Genomic DNA, 26,143 nt, shown 5'->3' with positions numbered 1-26,143 from the left:
AGCTCTGTATAGCACTATAAACAAGGGAAGGGGGGCTGTGTGGCACTATATACAAGGGGGGGGCTAAGGTGTAGCACTATATACAAGTGGGGGACCACCATATAGCACTAAATAAAAGGGGGGAAATGCTGTGTAGCACTATATACAAGTGGGGGGGAGCACCATGTAGCACTACATACAATGCGAAGCTGTGTGGCACTAAATACAAGGCAGGGCTGTGCAGCACTTTATACAAGTAGAGGCAGTGCGGCACTATATACCAGGGAGGGACGACTGTGGCGATATCTGCAGGGGGTGCTGTGTGGTGCTATCTACAGGAGGCACAAAGGGAGCATTATTACTACAGGGGCACAAAGGGGGCTGATGGGGCACTTTTATTGTGTCGAGCACTGAGGGATCATTATTATCATCTGGGGCACTGTGAAAAATTAGTTTGTTTAGAGGATGGTGTATAGGTGGGGAGGGTGCTGGAAAAGTGAGAAACCAACATGTGTGTGTATCAAATTCTGCAGAGACGAGTCGTGGCTGGAATTAATCGTCACAGTGGTCTGGGCCGTATGGAGAAAAAAAGGGAATGTGAATGACTTTAATCAGAGAAGACATCACCTGTGAGTCACTAGATAAAAATGTGCTGTAATCACTTATATCATCTGCAGAGCTCCTGTGTATCTTCCACTATATGGTCACTATATGGTGGTAATATTGGTCTTTGTAGAGTGGCTTTTATTCAGTAACATTATGGGGGTATTATTCAGTCACTATGTGGTTATGGTGTGGCAGTATTATTCAGTAACAGTATGGGGGTATTATTCAGTCACCATGTGGTTATGGTGTGGGGATATTATTCAGTAACAGTATGGGGTATTATTCAGACACTATGTGGTTATGGTGTGAGAGTGTTATTCAGTAACAGTATGGCGTTATTGTTCTGTCACTATGTGGTTATGGTGTAGAGGTATTATTCAGTATCAGTGTGGGGGTATTATTCAGTGACTATGTGATTATGGTGTGGCGGTATTATTTAGACCTTATATTGTGTTATTATTGGTGATATTGGTCTTATAATATTGAGTTGTGTTCAGTAACAGTATGCAGGTAATATGGTATAGTGGTATAATATAATAACTGTATATGTATATAGATAATTTATTGGTGTGAGAGGGGACGTATACTTTGGGGCTTGTAACACTACAAATCAGTGATGCAGTTCTCTGCACACCGCCTTCTGAATTGACTGCATTATTCATACAGTAAGGTTTTGTTCACATCTCAGGGGTTCTGTTGTTGGCTTCCGTCAGATCTTTACGTTGGTGAAACCCATCAACGGAAAGGCAAACTGAAACCATATCAACTGTTTGCATTAGCATTGATTTCAATGGCAATGTTTCCGTTGCAAATGGTTGTCGTTTGTCTCTGTTACGTAAGGTTTCTGTTTTTGTTTTTTTTGCAAAATCAATAGTGCAGTCGACTTATAGACTTTCTATTGAGACCATACACAAAGACAGGTGTTAACTTTTGATGTGTTAACAGGTTCCCGACTGCTGGCTGTGTTTTTACGGCCAGCGGTCAGGGTCTCTGAAGTCCGCCGTATAGACTAATTACGTCGGCACTTCAGAGAGTGTGCACGCGCGATCGCGTGCACACAGCCCTGTGTCCTGTCTGTTGCTAACAGCCATGGGCACTGGGCAGAGTGTCAGGGGCTAATCTTTTGGTCCCTGAACATGTGATCGCTGTGACCACCAATCACAGCGATCACATGCATTTCAATGCAAAATACCGTGTGCACGCAATCGCGTGCACACAGCCCTGTGCCCACGCTGTTACTAACAGCTCTGGGCACTGGGCAGAGTATCAGGGACCAATCTGATGGTCCCTGAACATGTGATCGCTGTGTAAACCTATCACAGTGATCACATTTGTTTTATTTTGACATTTCTGGCAGCAAATCTCCTTCCTCTTTTCTGTGTGAGAAGAAGAGACTTGAGAGAATTGCTGACAGAATAATACTGTGAAAAATAAGTGTTACACTGTAAAACATTCTCTGTATAGATTTCTATCTATCTATCTATCTATCTATCTATCTATCTATCCAATCTATCCATCTATCTTTTTTTCTATCTATCTACCTTTCTATCTTTTATTATATTAGAATAGGCAGGTAGGGAATATATAATTATATATATATATATATATATATATTGTGAGGGTTTAGCATCAGGAGAGGTTGGTACAGCGGTTTCTTTGTAGCCAGAGACAGGGACACCGTGCATTAAAAGTCATAACAGGGCTTTTGCCTGTGTTTTTATTCTTGTCAAAGAAACAGCCTCTTGTACAACAAGGCAAAATACAAAATAAATCCTGCTCGTCTGAGCACTAACTAAACAAGATATTATCTAACTATACCAAGTGCCTTCCTACCAGGCACTGGACACAAAGTAACACAGGTCTTTACTCACATAGAATACAGGCTACTCCAGCCTTAGTAGTCTCCAGTCTGAGTCAGGGGTGAGACTCACACACACTGTGTCTGCACCTTTTTATACACAGGCTACAGGTGCAGCTAATTGAGCAGCAGCCTTGTCCTACAAACAGAGATGGACTAGGGATTGGGGAACCCGCCCTGCTCTTCTCCAATCCAACTCCAGGCCCTTTTTCCGGCTTTTCCTTAAGCCGAGATTGGAAAGCTAGAGCTTTCTATTGCAAGAACTACTCATTCCCTGGAGCCTAGGATACATATGACAGGATTCTAGGGGTAATGTACCTCACCTCAATGACTTTACCTGTCACTGTCTCACAATATATATATATATATATATATATATATATATATATATATATATATAAAATGTATATATCAATAGCGGTTTGTTTTTTTGTTAGTGCTAGTGTAGATATATATATTTAGTACAGTTAGTTTGTGTGTTGAAACTGCAGAACATAGAAGCACAGGGCCTAGTAGCGCTGTAGCACGGGACAGCCTGGTCCCTCCAGTTCAGGCTCCTGTATGGGCACCTGCTCCATCTTTTGGGCCTAGAATCCACGGATTTACTGCCACTCCCGGCATAACTGTGGACAATACAAATTTTATCCAAATGGATTACTTCCATTTATTTATTACTGACGACCTCCTAAATATCATTGTCCATGAAACTAATTTATATGCCGCTCAGTATATAAGGCAGAAACCTTCATCCACCCAAGCCAGAGATTGAACGCCCACCAATTTGCAGGAATGAAAACATTTTTGGGGGCTCACCATAAATATGGGTATTGTCAAAAAGCCCTCCATTAGGTCTTACTGGTCAACAAGACCCGTCCAAGCCACCCCAGTGTATTCTGCAGTAATGCCCAGGTCTCGTTATGAAACAATAATGAGATTCCTCCACTTCAATGACATCGCACAGGCCCCCCCAAGTACCGATGCAAACCGTGATAAGACCGTGATAAGACCGCTAATAAATCCCCTCAATAATTTATTCCTGCAACTCTACACGCCTGAGCAGAATGTAAGCGTGGACGAATCCCTCCTCAACCTTCATGGAAGACTTAGCTTTCGCCAATATCTACCTTCCAAAAGGGCAAGATATGGCGTTAAGCTTTACAAATTGTGTGGATGCGGGTCAGGATATACCACCGCCTTCAGATTTTATGAAGGGCGGGACCGCAGAATAAATGTTCCTGGATGCCCCCCTGATTTTTCCACCAGCAGTAAGATTATGTGGGAGATAATGCAGCCTCTGCTTCACAAAGGGTACCACCTGTACTGGCATAAACTGACGCATTTGCTAAAAAATAGAAAATTTCATTTTGTTCCATCTTATTCAAGAAACTTTCAGAAGAAAACTGGACTGTCTAAAAATATGATAAACCCCTTGAATAAAAGCTTGTGGGGTCTACTTGTGTGAATGTGGTAATTTATGTGTTGTTTCTAATGTTTCAACAGAATTACACCCCCAGAAAACCATATGCTGCTATAAAATCAAATGCAGAATTCCTGGACCGAAAAGGCCAAAAGCCTCCTTTTATGCCACTCCCTGGCACATGCCCGCACAGTGAATAAAGCACACATATTTGGTATCCCCATGCACGGGAGAAGTGGAAGAATGTGAAATGGGATGAATTTTGTCCGTGCTCTATACTGTGTGTGAAAAATGCTATCATAAACTGACGCAATTGCTAAATTCTTGCATTTTTTTCCAATTTTGCCCACTTTAGAGAAAAAAATAAAAATGATGTATACTGACAAATGACAATGCTTTAAAAAGAGTGTAAGGTTCAAAGATGAACTTTATTCACCTGCAGAGTTATAGCCATCTAAAGAAGCGCATAGCAAAATTGTGAAATTATATCTGGTCATTTAGCTGTAAAGCAGCCAAGTCCTTAACTGGTTAAAGGCTATGTACACCTTTTAAAAACTACTTTTTGTGGTACAGCCGCTTTGCATCCTGTATACAGAGCAGCTGTATCTAGCACTAAAACCTGTGTCCGTCAGGTCCGCGGGACTGACAGGTTCAGTGACAGCGGGTCCTGCATGTCTCTGACACGCAGGATGGAACTGTTATTGATCACATCTAAGTTCATATACTATGGTTTTATATTTGAAAAATATTAATAGCATTGTTTGTTTTAAAGATTTATTATAAGTTCAAAGAAGAAAAGCATTGTTTAGGCATCTCGCAAGGGAAAAGGGAGTTGGGGGTTGCATTGTATGTAAGTGAGAAGGAGGGGGCCCATGTTGTGTCAACAGCCCAAGGCCCATGGTAAAATTAACCCGCCACTGGTTTCAACCGTATTCAAGTAAGGGAAACCTCACCTACTCACAGTAACTTGTTTCACACTTTGGGCTTCAGAAAATCCTGTTTAATAATGACAACATATTTAAATGTGTTTATATTTCTCCTGTTTAAAAAAAATGCTGTATTACAACTGAAATTATCAGGGCACTGTAATTCCCAGATGTGTTTTACATGTTTTCTTTATTTTTAGGCTTTTTTTTACAGGAATTCCATAATAAAAAAACAATACTCTTCAGGATTTCCAATATTTCTCGTATATTCTAAGAATTGTTAAATAAAATGTATTCAACCTACACCCTTACTTTCATTTATTTATTGTTTTTTTGCCAATAAAAATGTACACACATCATAAGTAATCAACAGATCAAAAGGCACACGGTCATATTTTGGATCTATTTTGTATGAAACCATAATAAGGCATCCATAGAGGCGCATGGGGCCTTACTTTACTTCTATATGCCTTCGGATGCATGCGGAGGCATACAGAGGTTTTTTTTGTCACAAAAGGCCAGATGTATGGAGCAATTCTCTAGAAGTAGCAATTTTCTAGAAGCAATGCTTCTCGAAGAGAATATTTTTCTTATACATCATTTACTTGGGCATGGCATGGTGACACACAGAGTCCATGTGGCTTCCTATTATGGAGATGCACGGGCCTCTGTGTGACGCCATACAGCCTCCTGAGGCCTAACTCTCCTTTCCTCATTATCCAATTGATATTTCACAAGAGAGAGACTGTTTCCATTTTTTTGCCTATGACCTACATAAAGCCATAACAAGGGTTTTTTTTTTTTTGTATCTGGTCTTTTGTTAACTTTGTTGTAAATGGAAGATATTGCCTGCTATATGGCATGGGGTAATAAAGCATTATTTTCACATACCTACCGAGTGTTCCTCTTTTGGATGGTCGGTCCCTACTATTGACACAAATCCCTTTCTCCTTCTTTGTCCCAGTCCCCCTGCAATAATACATTTACTACAATGCTTAAAGAGGCTCTGTCACCAGATTATAAGTGCTCTATCCCCTACATAATCTGATCGGCGCTGTAATGTAGATAACAGTGGTTTTTATTTTGAAAAACTATCATTTTTTAGCAAGTTATGAGCAATTTAAGATTTATGCTAATTAGTTTCTTACTGACCAACTAGGCTTGTTTTTGCTTTTTACCAAGTGGGCATTGTACAAAGAAGTGTATGATGCTGACCAATCAGTGACCAATCAGCGTCATACATTTCTCATTGTTCCAGCCCAGCTTCTTTCACTGCACAATCACACTGTGCACAATCACGCTGTGCAGTGAGAGAAGCTGGGCTGGAACAATGAGAAGTGTAGGACACTGATTAGTCACTGATTGGTCAGCGTCATACACTCCTCTGTACAACGCCCAGTTGGTAAAAAGTAAAAACACGCCCAGTTGGTCATTAAGAAACTAATTAGCATAAATCTAAAATTGCTCATAACTTGCTCAAAAATGATAGTTTTTCAAAATAAAAACCACTGCTGTTATCTACATTACAGCGCCAATCAGATTATGTAAGAGATAGGGCATTTATAATCTGGTGACAGAGCCCCTTTAAGAAATGTTCACTCTAGATCCTAATTGCACCCTAGCAGCATCCAAATGTCTTAAAATCCTATTATCTCCTGTGTTTTTGCTGTTTGGAGCATACTAATGCACAGTAGATTTTCACGGGACATTTGGTAATAATTTGTTAACAAAAGCCTGCAGATAAAGAATATTGAATACATAAAGTGGATCCTTAGTGCAGTTAAAATACATGTTGATAAGTATGTTCTGGAATCGGGATCATCTAACTATTTAAACATTATGATAGCTTCATAGCTGGGACCATGGCCAGAAATGGCCAACAACCCAAGTATGATGGGTCTGTTAATTTGGGTCAAGTGTGTTCCAACTATTGTGGTTGCTACAGAGCCCAAGTACATTCTTAGTCTGCCCTTGCTTCATAGACTGCATATACAAGAATGTTGCTGTATTTACTAAGAAGATGAACAAGGAAATTCTAAATTATGATTACATTTTTCTGGTTTGATTATTTTAGATTACTGGACAATGTAGATATTTTAAAATCCTTCAAACATACCTCCAGTGATCCACAACCCATAAGATATGTACCTAAGGGTGTAAATTTAAGCTTCTAATACATAATTAAAAAAAGAATGGTCTTTACCGTTTAGAAACTTCATTTACTTGCAGACTGCACACTCCATCCATTTCAATATTGGGCAGAGTAGGAGGAAACTTGAATTACTGCAGCCCTTTACTTTCTCCCTGCTGAGATAGATAAACAACTAGAATACAGTATTTTACCTAAACAATGAATTACAAGCTTTTAGTGTATCTGTAGAGAGAACTTGATAGCTGATAAAGTACTATTTTACTGCAGCATTGGCGCTGATTCATAACAACAGTCCCTCTCTGATCAGTATGACAGGAGTGACTGGTGACTGGACTTCAACTCCACTGTATCTGTAAAATGGCAAACAATAATTTCCTTTTTGTGAATTAGGAAGTAGAGGTCTGCAGCACAAACTTCTGAGCTTTAAAGGGAAAGGTTTCACAAAGCTTTTGCACATGAGGATCCAATGTGATTTTCTGTTTTACTGGAGAGCTGCTTGCTAGATTCCAACTTTATTCATATATCTATCTCCTACCTTTCTGATATAAAAGTATATATAATAATGTAGCAAATACTGTAAATCATTATTTTTACCATAGTTAGTAACATTTGGAGGCATGTATTTTGTTTCTTAATTGACTCAATTTAATATAAAAATACAACATTAATCAAAGATCTTTCTATTGGCTGCTGAGCCAATAAGTATGATTTTTTAAAGAGGAATATATTGTTGCCTGTTTATGGAATGACTTGGTTATGGCATACATGATCAGAAATATTACCAACCATTGGCTGTTCAACCGTGGGAGTATCCATATTAAATCAGAAGAGATAACCCTGTAATATATTATTTAACAGTAAAGATCATTTCCTAGCCTCTGTTATTTATTAGTATTCGGTATGTTTGATACACAGTAGACCAGATGAATAGCCTTTATTGCAGAGGTCACAGGCTCTTTTTTCATTCTACTCTGTACCCATGCTGATGAAGCTGGTAACCTTTTTTGCTGACCTACATGCGTTTCCTCTGGACTTTAACATTCTGAACATCTGTCTTCAGGCTTCTGTCTAGAACCTCAAGAGGCCATGTTGTGCATTTTTATTGTGTATAGTAAAATCCACAATGGAATCTCTGTGAAACTCAGTATCTCTTTATACCTCAGATTGTTTTACTGTCAATGTCAGTCAATTACCCTTTCGTTCAGCAGTTCATATGGGTTCTCAGATATCAATCATTGAATTTAATGGAAAACTGCTGATTTAAGTCAAACCAGATACATCATATTTATTTGTACAGCATTATTCTAAATTGTATTTCACAAAACCTCTTAACATTTTCTTAGTATATAGGGTCAGATTTACCATTGCTACTGTTAAATAAAGATGTTTCTTTATATTGTATTGTGGGTCTATCTGGAAGCTAAAACTGCCATTTATTTTATAACCTCTATGGCTTTATAATGTTAGATTATAAGTAATTTTAAGTCAAAGCAAATTATTTTAATATTCTTCTTCTTCTTAATAATAATAATAATAATAATAATAATAATAATAATAATAATAATATAATTTGGAAAATAAAGAACAAATATCATCAGAAAACAGAAAAAAAACATTTATTCGGGAAAGGCTTTCCTGATCTCCTAGGAATGGATCCAATTCCATGCTAAGCTTCTATTGTATGGTTCATGCACAGAGTAGGGAGCATGAGCCCTAGGACTGATTAGTGTTATTTGTTCTGTTTGTAATGACATATTAAGTTAATTTTTTTAATCAAATATGTTAAATCTTACTGAAATAAAAAAGTTTCTGTTCAAGAATGGTACCCAGAGAAAATATGAAGAGACTTAGGTCTCAAGCACACATCCGTTGCCCGTCGTACGGCCACTAATGATGGATCCATGAAACATGGACCACACACGGATGGCTTCCGTGTGCAGTCCGTTGTTTCAACGGACCAAATGAATGGAATGGCTGAGACTGTTCCATCAAAAATGGACAGGAGTAGGACCTGTTCTATTTTTGTCGAAACTGACACACGGTTCCGTTAAAACAGAGGAAGTGCGCATGGCCCCATAGAAATGTATATGTCAGTGTGATAGCCGTTAAAAAAAACGGATAGCACCCTGAAGAAAATAACTGAAGTGGGCATGAGGCCTTAAAGAGGCTCTGTCACCACATTATAAGTGCCCTATCTCCTACATAAGGAGATTGGCGCTATAATGTAGGTGACAGCAGTGCTTTTTATTTAAAAAAAACGATCTGTTTTCACCACTTTATTAGCGATTTTAGATTTATGCTAATGAGTGTCTTAATGCCCAAGTGGGTGTGTTTTTACTTTAGACCAAGTGGGCGTTGTACAGAGGAGTGTATGACGCTAACCAATCAGCATCATGCACTCCTCTCCATTCATTTAGTCAGCGCATAGGGATCCTGTTAGATCGCTATGTGCTGTCATACTAACACATTAACAATACTAAAGTGTTTAGACAGTGAATAGACATTCCACGGCATGGCTATTCACAATCTGTGCACTTCGTTACTGTTTCTGTGGTAGTTACAGCAGAGAAAGCATAATCTCGCGAGATTACGCTGTAGATGACAGGTTACAACGAGATTACGCTTCCTCTGCTGTAACTACCACAGAAACAGTAACAAAGTGCAGAGATTGTGAATAGACATCCCGTGGAATGTCTATTCACTGTCTAAACACTTCAGTATTGTTAATGTGTTAGTATAAGACAGCACATAGCGATCTAAAAGGATCCCTATGCGCTGACTAAATGAATGGAGAGGAGTGCATGATGCTGATTGGTCAGCGTCATACACTCCTCTGTACAACGCCCACTTGGTCTAAAGTAAAAACACGCCCACTTGGGCATTAAGCAACTCATTAGCATAAATCTAAAATCGCTAATAAAGTCGTGAAAACAGATCGTTTTTTTTAAATAAAAAGCACTGCTGTCATCTACATTATAGCGCCCAACTCCTTATGTAGGAGATACGGCACTTATAATCTGGTGACAGAGCCTCTTTAATAAATGACAAGGTTTGCACAAGTGTTTTTCTTGCAACTTATCAAAAATTATTGAAAGACTAATGACAGCATAGAGATAACGTGATACATTAGGGCTGCTGATATGTAGATATCCTCAGTTGAGACCCTCTTGAACTTAAAAAACAATATGGGACTCTCTGCACATGAAACCAGACTAGCGCAGCTTCTTAGGTCTTATGAACTCTATTCCTTGTAATGTAAATTACTTTGTATTTTTGTTGTCATGCTTGTTATTATGTGCAACTTCTTATTCATGTATGCAATAAAAAGACAATGTCCCATTGACCTCAATGATAGAAAAAAAAATGATCATGATAGATCTTTTAAGAAAAATTGATCATAATAAAATTGATAAAGGCTGATACACTTTATCATAAAAATGAATAGGATTACTTAGGTTTTTTCTTTTTCTTTTATTTTAGAAACACTGCAGAAAATACCAATGTGAACGCAACCTATCTCAGTAGTGAAGTTAAACTAGTAGGTAGAAAAGTGAAATAAAATGAACAGTTTGGTTTAAACAATGGATACAAATGTTACATCTATCGATAGATTACGGAGGATCCCCTTGTTTAAGACTGCCCTTTATTACCCAGAGAAGAGAGTCTGTAAAGAGCAGTTTCTGTTCTGAAATGCTGAATGGGCACCATGTAATACCACATTTCTCCTGCAGTTGCACTGTAACTGCAATAACAGCTGATCAACAGGGATTTCAGCTGCCAGCCCACAGTGATCCGCTAACATCTAGCAGGTCATTATTTAGATAAGGGGTTCTCCAGATGGGACAACCCCTTTAAGAAGACCCAAAGTCAATAATCATTGCTCGTATACCTAACTAGACACCAGTTGAGACACAGAGGTAAAACATTGGCGTCACAGGCATATAACACAGTAGTCCATGAACTGTGAAATAAATGGTGACAGTATATTTTACTTGAGTGTCATTTTTATTGACCTTCACATATTAATAAATTGTCTGTTTTGTTATTGAAACATAATAAACTATATAGCGTACTGTACAATAACTCTCGACAGGGACTACAGCTGTAGATCTATAATTCCCCAATTCTTATTAATGGTTAGAATATAAAACTTGTGCATATGTTGATATTAAAACCTATTTCCAGATACAATGTAATATTCATCAGTGTAGATAAGGCTGCAACACAGATATAAAAACAATAACAAGATGCAACATTTTCCAATACGGTAATATTTGTGACGGGCATTGTGCACAAGAATACAAATGAGAGTTGGGATATTACTTATTCATAAGCATTTAACATGTTGTTCACTAAACACTAATACCTTGGGATATTGTGTTGCTGCCAAAAAATAACAACAGTTTTTATCACTTGCAGGATGTATTCCAGGGACAATATGAAAAAATATTTCTATGCAGTGAAATATAGGAGTATTTGATAGGGGACAGAAATTCTGCATCTTGGTATAGTCCATGCACATATTGGTAACCTTATTAGTGGAGCAAGAATATATAATGAGTTTTACTGACCTGCTATACACAGTATGATAACATTGAGTACATACAAACATAATGTTCTATATAGATCTAATTTTGAGTTGTGCCAACAAGCTACCCCAAGGCTGTTACCTAGGGAGTACCCACGCTGCACTTATGAAATCCAAGTAGTTAGAATTCTAAAAAAAAACTTGTTAGATTGTACTTTAGGAATTTGACAATTACTCTTTAAACAATGTGTTATTTTGAGTCATTGTCTGTTTTGAATATAATTTTTTATACTACAAATGATGCCAATATACCGTTACAAATAATCCCACATAAGAAAATGGAATTCAGTATTCAAATTTTTACGTATATATACTGTAGCCACGCATAATACTTTTTAGATATAACTAACAGGTAAAACGATAATAACTTCACATGTCAGGCTCAATACGCAATAATTGTAAAATTCAATTGCCCTGCTCAGTTGTAATAAAGGTGAATACCCTTTAGGGCTTGTAATGTGATTCAAAGCCATCTGGCACAATTTTGTCACACAGTAAAGGAGATAAAATTATAGAGATAATTTCCCCTTAATAACATGGTCAATACACATTTAATCTTTTCATTTTTTTTTAACAAGAGAAACTTAAATTGGAAAAATGGTATTTTAGCATATAGTAATTTATCAGTGAGATTTAGGCTTCGTTCACATCTGCATCAGGGCTCCATTCTGATGTTCCGTCTGAGCTTTCCTTCGGAACGGAGCCCTGACTGACACAAACTGAAACCATAGGTTTCCGTTTCCATCACCATTGATTTCAATGGTCACGGATCTGGTGCCAATGGTATCAGTTTGTCTCCGTTGTGCAAGGGTTCCATCGTTTTTATGGGATGAATACTGTAGTTGACTACGCTATTCATCCCGTCAAAACGATGGAACCCTTGCACAATGAAGATAAACTGAAACCAATGGCACCGGATCCGTCACCATTGAAATCAATGGTGATGGAAACGGAAACCTATGGTTTCAGTTCGTGTCAGTCAGGGCTCCGTACTGACGAAAAGCTCAGATGGAACGGAGCCCTGACGCAGATGTGAACGAAGCCTTACATAGTTAAAACTTTGGCTCAGTCTGAATGTGTGATGTTGAACCAGATGAGAGTTCTAATAGGATTTTAATTTTATTGTTACAGGTATTGTTCCTTGTAAGGAAGACGTCCGGTCTGTATCATGATTCAACCATAGCCATATCCCTCAGCACTATAAAAGTGTTAAATGGTAATGTATGAAACAATATCAGTGCATTTGGAGTGAACATAAAACAACACACAATATGATGAGATACAATATGATCTGAAAACCAGATTTGACTTTATTGACCAACGTCCATAGGCATTAGTACAGGTGTAGCAGCCATAGCAACTGCTAGAAGCTCTTAGAGACTGAGGACTCTACTATTCACACTTTGTTTGGTACTCAAGTCGGATTAGTTATACTTCTGCTTGTCACTACAGTTCAATATACTGTCAGCTAGGTAGACGGCCCATCTCTGACTTTGCAATAAGTTTCTTTGAATTTTAGTAATGTCCCTGTCAATGTCCCTATTTTTGCAGAAGGGATTTACTTATAGGCGTATCAAGCAACACTTTTTCATATTGTTGTGCATGAATGTTTGGAAAGGGATCTTAAAGGCTTCTCCATTTTGGACAATCCCTAATTGTTAGAAGGGTCCCTTAAAAGTAAGATTAACAATAAATGTCCCCCTGCTGGGACCGCCAGCGAGCAGCTATAATCTGTGGGGAAACCTGGCACTAAGTGTTCAATTTCCCTGCAGCGCCACCACGGGGGAAACTAAGCATTGCCCATTCAAATCAATGGGATGTCTGTGTAATGCAGGACAGGACAGGTCCTTCGGAGCGGGAGACACTCTTTGTAACTGCTCTCCACTGTGGCCAACAGATGAGATCCTGAACAGGAGATCCCCCTCTATAAACACAAAATTCGCTAAGGTAAGGATGCTGAGAGTAGTGGTATATTACTTTTATTGATGGTATTGGACTAAAGCATGTTTCATAGAGGAATGGGAATTATGTGGAGTGTTGGAAACTCCTGTTTTGCATATGAGTAGATTTTCTAGCATCACTATTGTGATGAAAATACAATTAAATATAGTTTAGCATTCAAATGTAAAGGTTTTGTTCTTAAAATACAAAGTACTTGTCTGGAATCTGGTGTCTTTGTCCATATTATCAATAATTACAAAATGAATGGTAATTTCACAGACTCTTCAGTCCATTAATGTTACCAGAAGTCCTACATTAAAAAATAACTTGCCCCTATATATTTTTCAATATACTTACTCTTCTTTGTAGCTCCATGGAATACCATGTGGTTTGCTATCTGATGGGGCTTCATATTTTGGTTCTTTATTTCATTCATCTATCTATGTTAGCAGTCTCTTGTAGAGCACCATCCTGACCAGAGTCCTGAAACCAAAAATGAAATGTATCAACTTCCATTATTAATGGACGATTACGATATTACTCATTTCATGTTGTCTCTTTCAGAAGTTTTCAAGCACCATTGAACGTTCAAAAAATGGCTTCTAATTTTGCATGTCATATTACTGCTACTGTTCTCTCTGGTTTACTGTTACCCTCCTCATTCCTTGTATCCCTTGTAGCCTGTCATTTGCTGCAGCAGTTATATGTCCACACGAAACTTCATCGCTGGAGGCCATAATACAGAAACCATCAGGGACAAGGCTAGAGTTACCAGTGGTGTGGCAGAAGATTGGAAAGGTGAGTATGGTGGGGTTTTTTTTAAACAGTTTTTTTTACTTTAAAATTGTCTTTTTCCGCAGATCCGTGGCTCCATGTACCAGCGCATAGGCTCCGTCCAGATGGCTTTGCGGTGTGGACATGTGCATGAGGCCTATGGTGTACATGTATGACAGGGCAGAGCTGCTGTACATACTTAACTGCAGTTCAGGTTGCAGCAAGTTTATGAACTTTCCTATGACATATTTGCTGCAGATATATGGGCATTGCAAATAAAAAAAATGTGTTATATTACACTATATTATACAGAAACTACTAATTTCTTAACACATATCTAACTGCCTGACTTATATAGACTATCCTATCCGCAAATTAGTGACAGAACAATTAACAACAATTAACAACAGTAAAATCTAATAAACCATTGAAGCTGGAAAGAAATCCTTACAATAATAACAGCTGCAACACTTTGGTCTACATCATTAAAAATAAAACTCTACAATACATAACTATTGGACATTGCTAAATAATTCTACATTGTTTAGAAGATTACCCTTGTACACTAACTTTGCAGATAATCATAAAATTTAGTTGCAGCAAACGCTGCCCAAAATCTATTAACTTTTTCCTAAAGGGACCTACTAAATTGTTTCAGTTCACAAAGTATATGGCCAAAAGTTATTTGGACACTGCTCCTAATCATTTGGATCAGGTGTTTCAGCCATATCCGTTGCAATCAAGTGCATAAAATCAAGCACACCGTCTTGCAACCTCCATAGACAAACATTGTTAGTAGTAGTTAGTAGTAGTTAAAGAGCTCAGTAACTTTAAAATTTGCACTGTCATAGGATGCCACTTTTGCCACAAGTCAATTTATAAAATTTCTTATCTGCTGGATCTGCCACAATGAAAGTGCTATTATTGTGAAGTGGAAGCGTCTATGAGTAACAAGTGCTCGTCGCATATTCTCTGTTGCATCCCTCACTAGAGAATTCCAAACTGCCTCTGGAAATGACATCAGCACAAGAACTGTGCGTCGTAAGCATTATAAAATGTGTTTTCATGGTCGAGCAACTGCACACAAGCCTAAGATCACCATGTACAATGCCAAGCATCAGCTGGAGGGGTGTAAAGCATGCCACAACTGGTCTCTGGAGCAGTGGAAATGTGTTCTCCGGAGTGATGAATCATCTTTCACTCTCTGATAGTCTAATGGACGAATATCGGTTTTGCAGGGTGCAAGGAGAAGGCAAGTACTGGAATGCATAAGGCCTACTGTAAAATTTGGTGAAGAAGAGATAATGATCTGGGCTGTTTTTCAGGGTTTGGGCCCCTTATTTCCTGTGACAGTATAATGTTAATGCTACAGCAAACAAATACATTTTGGACAATTGTATGCTACCCACTTTATGAGAACAGTTTGGGGTTTGGACCTTTTCTGTTCCAGAATGACTGTGCCCCAGTGTACAAATCAAGGTCCATTAAGGCATGGTTGGATGAGTTTGGTGTGGAGAAAGACGAGTAGCCTGCACATAGCCCTGACCATAACCACATACATCGGATAAATTGAATTCCCAGAAAAGTGGAGGCTGTTATAGCCGTAATTAGGGCTTAAATCCGTATTAATACCATGGTTTTGGAATGGGATGTCCAACAAACTCTCATCAGTGTGACGGTCTGGTGTTCACATACCATTGGTCAGATAGTGTAGCTACAATCTACAAAAAAAGATCAGGATGTGTGAATATACATTCTATTATCTTTAACTGATCTTCAGTTATATGTCTTATGAGATTTTCTCAATCAGAGGTACATTAATAATTCTGCTGGTTACTAAGCTCAAATTTCTCAGAATTCCGTGTTTTTAAAAAAAATGTATTTACCTCTCTAAATGGCACTATGGGAAATTCAATATTTTTACCTGACATTGCATTATAGGAGCTTAGCAAAGTTTTAAGTGGTGTGTTTGTTAACAAAAAATATGCAGCTGTGGGTCCTAAGACATTATTTAACTCCAGACTAGAATAGTAGAAATTGCCTTACATTTGATTCTATGAATATATAAAGAACCTACGCTATAACAACTACTTTATTTACTTGTATTATCTATATTGTACAAATTGTCATCACTCACATGAGTCCTTGTCCCCAGTAGAGCTCACAAACTAATTTCCCTATCTCATAACACCTATCGCACACTAACCAATTGACTTGTCAGCAGTTTCCACGATAAGGACAAAAAGTCAACAATGTGACGACATGAGGCATTTATACGCCACTTCTACAATGTTAAAAATAAAGAAACAAATTATTCGGCAGCACACAAGCATCACCTCTCACCAGACATGTAAAAAGTAAATGACCTAGAAGGTTCCTTTGCATCACGCTTTTTTTTATTTTTCCTTCCTCCTTTTCCTCTCTACATTAACTAAATAAAACCTTCCAGGACAAAAAGTCATCAATGTTTATTCTTAAAATGTGTAAAACAAGACTGTATCTTTCTATGGCACATTAATTATTTGCTTGACCTTCAGTGACTTGACTTTCCAGTTTTGACTTCCTTGTGCCCCTCTCCATATTTCTTCATTTTTGATGTTGTAAATGCTCTTTTTTTAGCACATTTTTTTTTGTTTTTTCAATGCAAAAAAATTTCACCAAACCAAATTTTTACTCAAATTAATTTAAAATTGTCCACAAGTAAATATCTGAGTTCAATATGGATTCCTATTTTGACATGTGCCATAATTCTTACATGTTGTCAAGTTAAACTAGCTGAATGTCCCCTATGGGCAGATAAAGCTCTCTTCTTCTACCACTAAAAAAAGAAGATAAACACATCTAACGTGTTTTCCAATGTTTCTTTGTCTGTCTTTCTTCTTGATATTACATGTCAAGGTTAATACCTAAGCCGCAGTTTAAGGCAGTGTTTTCTGTCAAACACGGCATAGACCAAAAAGATTACTGTATAACGACTTTGATGAATTTATCCCTACGTGTCATGACTATGATTGAAAGCTAAAAGTGACAATTAGAAGCAGTTATAGACATTAGCTATAGATTTAGATTCCTTACACAAAACCGCTGTTGATGGTTGTGATTAAATGTTGTGTCATTTTATCCCCAAGCTTTCCTGCTTCTTCACTTCAGGGGATATCAACACTAGTAATTGTCAGGCAAGGCGCAATTGATTATCCTCAAAATTTGTTCTAGCTATTGACCATAATGGAATAAAAATTGTGCCTCTAAATTATTCAGAATGAAAACATACACAGGAGAAATCGATAAGGCACATCTAATGTAAAAGGCAAATTAAAACCAGCTATATAATGGAGATAAAAAGGACTTATTCATCCAGAAAGATACCGCATGCTTTGCTGAGACATGTTTATATATATTTTCATATTTATTATCATCAATAAAAAGCATAAAATAAATATATACTATATAGCTTTCATATTTACAGTAAACTACCAATTTCGATTTTACACCTTCTATTGTTAATGCTTGTAAATTGTATAGTATAATTTTGTGCAGAATAAAATAATAAAAAAAACATTATGATCAAAATAAACAAGTTTGTGTATTGTATATGGTGGTATACTACTGTAGATTGTTCTCTGATGATCACCTTATGTTCCTCCGCCAGCGTTTCAACATTCTTGGCCTTATTTAATGTTATTAGATGTTTATAATATATTATATTTTATAAAGCATATTGTTTTTTTGTGTTTTATTTTTTATAATTGACGTAGCACCTTTGTAGTATTTTTTCTTCCAGTGGCCTACCCTAAGAGTAGACTCCCCTTGCATCTGGTGGGTAATGCATCTGTTATGGTTCATGATGATATGAAGTTGCTCTCAGGAGTCAAACGACTCACTGAAATGAAGTGATATACTCAAGGGAATGCCAAAGAGTCTGCCTTGAAGAGAAAGGAAATAACTCCACTTTCCCAGATGAAAGTTATGTTACAAATCAATAGACTACATCAATAATAATTACACAGTTCAGAGGTGTACATTTTAAATTTTTTGCTGAATCTTATTATTTTATATGAAAAAAGGGTGGCTATGTAAATGAGCAATCAAAGTTATGAAAATTCCACCGTGAAACTTCTCAAACTGGATATTAAAACTGCTGATGCAGGATAGCCGCGACTGTGTATAGTTATAATGTGATGCATGATCGGCACAATGTATATAAAGTGTATGCTCATAAAATTCATAATCTCAGATTTATAAGATATTTGCAACTATACTAACCTAAAACAATAAACTTGCAACTTCATAAGCATAATAACCTATATTTCAGGATAAAAAAAGTCTTAGATATAAGAGACCTCAAGGAAATTTAAAGAAAAGAATACAGAAGGTCCTACTATAGACGTGTCTGTATATATTGCGTATTTTGTTTAGTATTAAACAAAACGTTAGTGGAAATTAAGATACAATGCAGCAAAGCTGCATAAGGCAGAACAGTTACACAGTGGTTTACACTGTTGTCTTACAGAACTAGGGTCTTGGGTTTGAAATCAACCAAGCACAATATATCAGTATAGTTTGTATGTTCTGCCCGTGTTTGCGTGGGTTTTCTCTCACACGCCAAACATAAGCTGATAGGTTAATTGGATTTGCATGAATTTGGCCATAATATGTGTTTTTGATAGATTAATTGTGAAATGTGAGCTCCATTGGGAACCAGGACTGATGAAGATCTGTATAAGCAAAGGGAAATAAACAACCCCCACACAGTTAGTCATCAAATCAGTATTTACAAAGTACAATGATACAAAAGAGTTGGAAAAAGAGTAGGAATCATTTCCATGGTTTAAACAGGATTAAACAGTATTGATCCTTATGGACATGCAAATATATTGTAACAAAAAATGTGGTCAGTTCCTGAAATTTCTTCCCTAACAGATATTCTACGATCAACTGTGAGTAGAGTTATCGCAAAGTAGAAGTGTTTAGGAACCACAGCAACTCAGCCATAATGTGGCAGATCACGTAAAGTTACAGAGCGGGGTCGCCAAGTGCTGAGGCACATAGTGCATAAAAGTCGCCAATGCTCTGCTGACATAATAACTGCAGAGTTCCAAAACTCCTCTGGCATTAACATCAGCACAAAAACTGCGCGCTGGGAGCTGCATGGCATAGATTTCCATTTCCTAGAAGATGCACGCAGGCCTTACATCACCAAGCACAATGCCAAGTGTCAGATGGAGTGATGCAAAGCACGCCGCCGGGCTCTGGAACAGTGGAAACATGTTCTATAGAGTAATGAAGCACACTTCTCTATCTGGCAGTCCGATGGACAAAACTGGGTTTGGTGAATGCCAGGAGAACGTTACCTGCCTGAAAGCATTGTGCCCACTGTAAAGTTTGGTGGAGGAGGGATAATGCTATGGGGTAGTTTTTCAGGGGTTCTCCTAAGCTCCTTAGTTCCAGCAAAGGGAAATCTTAAAGGAACAGTGTCGCCCCCAAATTTTTTTTTATATCAGTTTGATGTTAGTGTTTTATAAAAAACTTTTGGATTTATTTGTGTGTTTGTGTGTTACTTTTTTTTTTTTTTTCACTTTTTCTTCCCTATGGGGGCTGCCATTTTTTACTCCATTTCTGTATGTGTCGATTAACGACACATACAGACATGGAGTACGGCAGCCCCAGTCCCATAGTGAATGCGAACGGGGCCCGTTCCATCCACTATGGTGTACGCCGTCTGTGTGGGAACGGCGCATGCACCGCTCCCACACAGTCCAAGTTGAACTGAGCGCCGTCTGGCGCCATTTTCCTGTAGACCGGAAGTCGCGGCCGGACAGTAAGATTACTACTTCCGGTCGCGGCTTCCGGACTTGTGCACTTGGAGCAGCGGCAGCAGACGGAGCGGACGGGCCGGAGGGGGCGAAGGCGACAGGAGCAGGTAAGTGATTTATATGTATGTTCGTGTTTCAGTGTGTTTACTACTGTATGTTAACCTTCTACACTGTGTTTTAGCTCAAAAAATGGCGACACACAGTGTAGGAGGTTAGACCGTTCAATCCCCTCGTTTCTCCCGGCACTAGCCAGGATAAAGGAGGGGGGGATTCTGAGAGCTCACTAGAGCGAGAGATTTTTTCCCAATTTTGCAGTATAAAGCAATGTGGTTGCTTTACCACATGCAATGCTGCAATTTTGGGAATTGCTCCATCTAGTGACCAGTGCTAGGAAATATTATAAATTAGAATCTAATTTATAATATTTCCTGACTCGTGAAAAAAATAAAAAAAATTAGAACAATGTTTAATCACCTACACACTAATTGTTTAACTAAAAAAAAAAAAAAAATTTTTTGCTAACAACACATTCCCTTTAATGCTTTAGCATACCAAGACATTTTGGACAATTGTATGCTTCCAACTTTGTGGCAACAGTTTGGGGTACGCCCCTTTTCTGTTTCTGCATGACTGTGCCACAGAACACAATGCAAGGTCCATAAAGGTATGGTGGGGGGAAGGCTGGTGTGGAAGAACTTAACAGACTTGTCTGACCTCACAACTGCTCTACTTGATGAATGAGCAAAAATTCCCACAGAAAAATGTCAAAATCTTTTGTACAAAGTCATCCCAGAAGATTGGAAGCTGCAAAGGGGGGGGGGGGGGGTTCAACTCCAATGCCTCTGGATTTAGAATGAGATGTCATAACATCTCCTGTAGGTATAATGTGTAGGAGTCCCAATACTTTTGCCCATATAGGCACAATATCATTGGACCTTTATCTTGCCTTAAGTTGTCTACATAGTGACGCAGGTGCTGATAATCATGTCGCTCGAGCTGGCTATAACAGGTTCAAGGGAGGTCTTTCCGAGTACAGTGCCACAATCAGGTTTGTTTGTGTTAACAGCCAGTTTCCAGCAATCCCAGCAGTTGTGGCAGGAGTGCGGCTGTGTGATATGGCCCTCCTCACCTTGACATCACGGTGCTTCAATTACCTGAGGCCCTTGACAAGCTATGATGTCATGGCGTTTTAAAGGGAATGTGTCAGCAGAAAATGAACTATTATTTAAATCAAATTTTTATATTAAATATATTTTTTAAGTACCTTTGATGTTTTTTTCCCCCTAATTTTTCATGTCATTATCTTTATAAAAACATAAACCTGAAATCTTGTCGATTTCACACCAGCTACTGAGCCACACTTCCAGCTAGATAAACAAACTACTTTACATATTAAAGTAGAAAATTTGGTTAGTCTATTAGGTCACGCTAAAATCGAGCACTAATTCTACATCTGGTCACCAAAATCTCTATCCTATTGAAGATCATGCCAATATTTTGATCTATCTTGGCTCATTAAAACGTTGTCATTAAGGTGAGGAATTAGCCGGTCTCTATACAAGTAGCCACTTCGCAGTTTAGCCTAATTTAGAACAACACATCTTTTATTAGAGTTAGAAAAATTGACACACTTCCTAATTCCCATAGGCGCCTCTGTAGTACTTCAAAAACGCCATAAAAAAGCATGTACAAAATTACACTAAATAAAAAACGCCACCAAAAATATAAAAACTTTTTTTTTTTTTTAAAACGCCATGCATTTTTTCATACAAGTTAAAATGTTAGAAAAGAAAAAACTAAAAGTGAAGGAAGCTTTAGACCAGGATCACAGTTTTGATCCAGTTCTTAGTGCAGTTTTTAGCTCAGTTTTTTGGAGACAAACACAGGAGTGGACACAATAGAAAGGAGAGACATAAGTCTTTTCTTTATACCTTTCTTCCTTTTGGATCCACATTTGGCTTTGGCTCAAATACTGGCCAAACACTGCATCAAAACTGTGTCTGATCCTGGCCTAACATGACTAGGCTTCATCCAGTTTTGTCTACAATCGTCTCTAAAAGAACCCTCAAGTTCAGATTACTAAGGTACCTCTCTAAAATTCGGAAGCTTTGTTTGCCACCAATCTGGATTGTTTTATGAGATTAGAACACAGTTCTGGGGAGAAAAATCAATATGATTTCCATTCCCAGTCAAAATAATCACCATCATCATCATCATAATCATTGCAATAACAGAATTCTATCAACATTTTTCACTAGACTGCTGAACCTATTGAGTGACACAGATAAAAGTTTTAATGTTATAGAAAATTCTTAGTTATAATGTGTTTTAGTACACAAAATGGAATTTTCCAAGCTGGAAGAACACTGTAATATCCAAGCCCATAGGGTGTAATATTACTGTAGACAGAACTGGTGAAGTATGAATATTCAAGTAAATTGTGATTTTTCTGGTACATTTTTAGGAAGAGATTTAAGTCAGAATTAGAGCTACTCCCCACCATTTAATTTAGGTAATGTGGACAACTCACAAGTTATGTTCAAGCATTTAGTATAGTGATAGGTATTTTCTGGATAAATCAAATCATTCACACTTCAAAATGTCCTTGAAACTTAAAGGAGTTTTCCACTTTGTATAATTCTATTTTGTTAGCGGATTCCCCAAAAATAACCACATGGTGACCCAATACTTAGATCTCCAGCAATCAGTTGTAATCTTCGAGGAGAGCTGGCAGTAAGTGTTTCCCTTTGTAGTGCATTTCCAATGTATACAAACACTACTACTGTAAGGCCAGATGTAACATTTTCCATAGCATTTTGTGCTGCAACTTGTTAACGTTTTTTTTTTTTTGGGCTAAAATGCTTCGGTCAGATGTTAGTTAAAATTCTACACCGTGTTCCAAATTAATATGCACATTGGATTTAAGTGTCATAAACATTTAATTATTAGTTTTTCAATTAAACTCATGGATGGTATTGTGTCTTAAGGCTCTTTGGATCATTGTAATCAATCTCAGACACCTGTGATAATTAGTTTGCCAGGTGTGCCCAATCAAAGGAAAACTACTTAAGAAGGATGTTCCACATTATTAAGCAGGCCACAGGTTTCAAGCAATATGGGAAAGAAATAGGATCTCTCTGCTGGTGAAAAGCGTGAAATAGTGCAATACCTTGGACAAGGTATGAAAACATTGGATATTTCAAGAAAACGTAGGCGTGATTATTGTACTGTGAAAAGATTTGTGGCTGATTCAGAGCACAGACGGGTTCGTTCAGTTAAAGGCATAATGAGGAAGGTTTCTGCCAGACAAATTAATAGGATTAGGAGAGCAGCTGCTAAAATGCCATTGCAAAGCAGCAAACAGGTATTTGAAGAGGGTGGTGCCTCTGGAGTCCCACGTACCTCAAGGTGTAGGATCCTCCAGAGGTTTGCAAGTGTGCATAAAGCTATTATTCCGCCACCCCTAAACAATGCTCACAAGCAGAAACAGTTGCAGTGGTGTAAAGGATCTGCCAGGCACAGCTTCGGGGTTAACGCCCATAGATAATCAGTCTGCACCTGCTTCTATGTCTGTGAGACTACTCCATCTTCCACCACTCAGGGTGGCATGCTTAGGAGTAGGAAAACCTATCACAGCCTGGCCAGACGGAGCTAGCTCCCGCACTCTGTCTATTTATACCTGCCTTTCCTGTTCCTCCTTTGCTTGTGATTCTTTTCGTTTGGTTTCCTGGCCCTGCTGCAGCTTCTTGTACTATTGTCCTTGCTTCATATTGACCCTGGCTTACTGACTACTCTCCTGCTCTGCGTTTGGTACCTCGTACACTCCTGGTTTGACTTGGCTTGTTTACTTCTCTTGTTGCTCACGGTGTTGCCGTGGGCAACTGCCCCTTTCTCCCCTAGCTCTGTGTGCTCTTGTCTGTATGTCTGTCGTGCACTTATTGAGCGTAGGGACCGTCGCCAAGTTGTACCCCGTCGCCTAGGGCGGGTCGTTGCAAGTAGGCAGGGACTGAGTGGCGGGTAGATAAGGGCTCACTTGTCTGTCTCCCCACCCCCCGTCATTACATAATCACAAGCCCATACCTAGTCTACCCTGGTCCCTGACACCACTATGGACCCCCTTGAGACCCTGGCTCAGCAAATGCAGGGTCTCTCCCTACAGGTCCAGGCCCTGGCTCAGAGGGTCAACCAGCCTGATGCTACCTTGGTAGTCCCCCTCACTTCACCTCTTGAACCCCACCTCAAGTTGCCCGACCGGTTCTCAGGGGACCGGAAGACTTTTCTCTCCTTTCGGGAGAGTTGTAGGCTCTATTTTCGTTTAAAGCCCCACTCCTCAGGTTCTGAGAGCCAGCGGGTGGGTATAATTATGTCCCGGCTCCAGGAAGGGCCCCAAGAATGGGCCTTCTCCTTGGCTCCTGACGCCCCTGAACCTTCCTCTGTTGATCTTTTCTTTTCTGCTCTCGGACTCATCTATGACGACACTGACAAGACTGCTTTTGCCGAGAGTCAGCTGGTGACCTTACGTCAGGGTAAGAGACCTGTTGAGGAGTATTGCTCTGACTTTAGGAAGTGGTGCGTAGCTTCTCGGTGGAATGACCCTGCCTTAAGGTGCCGGTTTAGGTTGGGTCTGTCGAACGCTCTGAAAGACCTGCTAGTTAGCTATCCCTCTTCTGACTCCCTAGACCAGGTTATGGCTTTAGCGGTACGACTTGACCGACGTCTCAGGGAACGACAACGTGAACGTTTTTGTGTTTTCTCCTCTGACTCCCCCATGATGCCTCCCAAGGTTCCGTTGCTTCGTTCCTCCCCGGAAGACTCGGAGGTACCTATGCAACTCGGGGCCTCCGTGTCCCCCCAACAACGTAGAGATTTCCGCAAGAAGAATGGTCTCTGCTTCTACTGTGGGGATGACAAGCATCAAGTGAACAACTGTCCTAAGCATAAGAATGCAGCCGGAGAACTTCCGCGCCTAAGTGATCATCGGGGAGGTCACTTGGGCACACAGGTATTTCCTGTAAATATGAAACGTAATAAAATCTTGCTTCCCTTTCAGGTCTCTTTTGGTGGTAGGTCTGCTACCGGCAGTGCCTTCGTGGATTCAGGGTCTTCTGCTAATATCATGTCTGTGGAATTTGCTATGTCTCTAGCTATGCCATTGATTGATTTGCCTAAACCTGTTCCGGTAGTGGATATCGACTCCACTCCTCTTGCTAATGGTTATTTTACACAGCATACCCCTGTTTTTGAACTCCTTGTTGGCTCCATGCATTTGGAGCAGTGCTCTGTACTGTTATTGCAGGGATTATCGTCCGATTTGGTTTTAGGCCTTACCTGGTTGCAGTTGCATAATCCCACGTTTGACTGGAATTCTGGGGACCTTACCAAGTGGGGTAATGAATGCTTGACGTCATGTTTTTCTGTTAATTCTATTTCTCCCCCTGAGGTGGTGAACACGCTACCTGAGTTTGTTCAGGACTTCGCCGATGTTTTCTCTAAGGAGGCCTCCGAAGTGTTACTTCCTCATAGAGAATATGATTGCGCAATCAATTTGGTACCAGGAGCTAAGCTTCCTAAGGGTAGGATATTTAATCTCTCTTGTCCCGAATGTGAAGCCATGAGAGAGTATATCCAGGAATGCCTGGCCAAGGGTTACATTCGCCCCTCTACTTCTCCGGTAGTTGCTGGCTTCTTCTTCGTAGGGAAGTAGGATGGTGGTCTTAGGCCATGCATTGACTACCGAAGCTTGAATAAGGTCACTGTAAGGAACCAGTATCCCCTTCCTCTCATTCCTGATCTCTTTAATCAGGTTCAGGGGGCCCAATGGTTCTCTAAGTTTGATCTACGGGGGGCGTATAACCTTATCCGCATCAAAGAGGGGGATGAGTGGAAGACTGCGTTTAACACGCCCGAAGGTCATTTCGAATACCTCGTCATGCCCTTTGGGTTGTGTAATGCTCCCGCGGTCTTCCAGAATTTCATAAATGAGATTTTAAGAGACTACCTGGGGTTATTTCTTGTAGTGTACCTTGATGACATACTTGTGTTTTCCAAGGACTGGTCCTCCCACATTGAGCATGTCAGAAAGGTGCTCC

The 26,143-nt window shown here is 39.1% G+C and overlaps 1 long non-coding RNA gene across 1 annotated transcript in view; it reads left to right on the top strand.

Annotated features, from left to right (window-relative positions):
• The window catches only part of LOC142742530 (uncharacterized), a 50,651-nt gene extending 34,741 nt beyond the window's left edge, over positions 1 to 15,910 (top strand). Inside the window, exons 2-4 of the long non-coding RNA XR_012881404.1 lie at positions 12,658 to 12,742; positions 13,299 to 13,473; positions 14,148 to 15,910. This is a non-coding gene — a long non-coding RNA (uncharacterized LOC142742530). The remainder of the gene's footprint in view (positions 1 to 12,657; positions 12,743 to 13,298; positions 13,474 to 14,147) is intronic.
• Positions 15,911 to 26,143: the final 10,233 nt, after the last annotated feature.

The sequence above is a fragment of the Rhinoderma darwinii genome, chromosome 2, assembly GCF_050947455.1.
Source record: "Rhinoderma darwinii isolate aRhiDar2 chromosome 2, aRhiDar2.hap1, whole genome shotgun sequence".
In the NCBI taxonomy this organism is placed as follows: Eukaryota; Metazoa; Chordata; class Amphibia; order Anura; family Rhinodermatidae; genus Rhinoderma; species Rhinoderma darwinii.
Note: the sequence above shows the minus strand (reverse complement) of the source record. Positions and strands in the feature narration are given on the sequence as shown.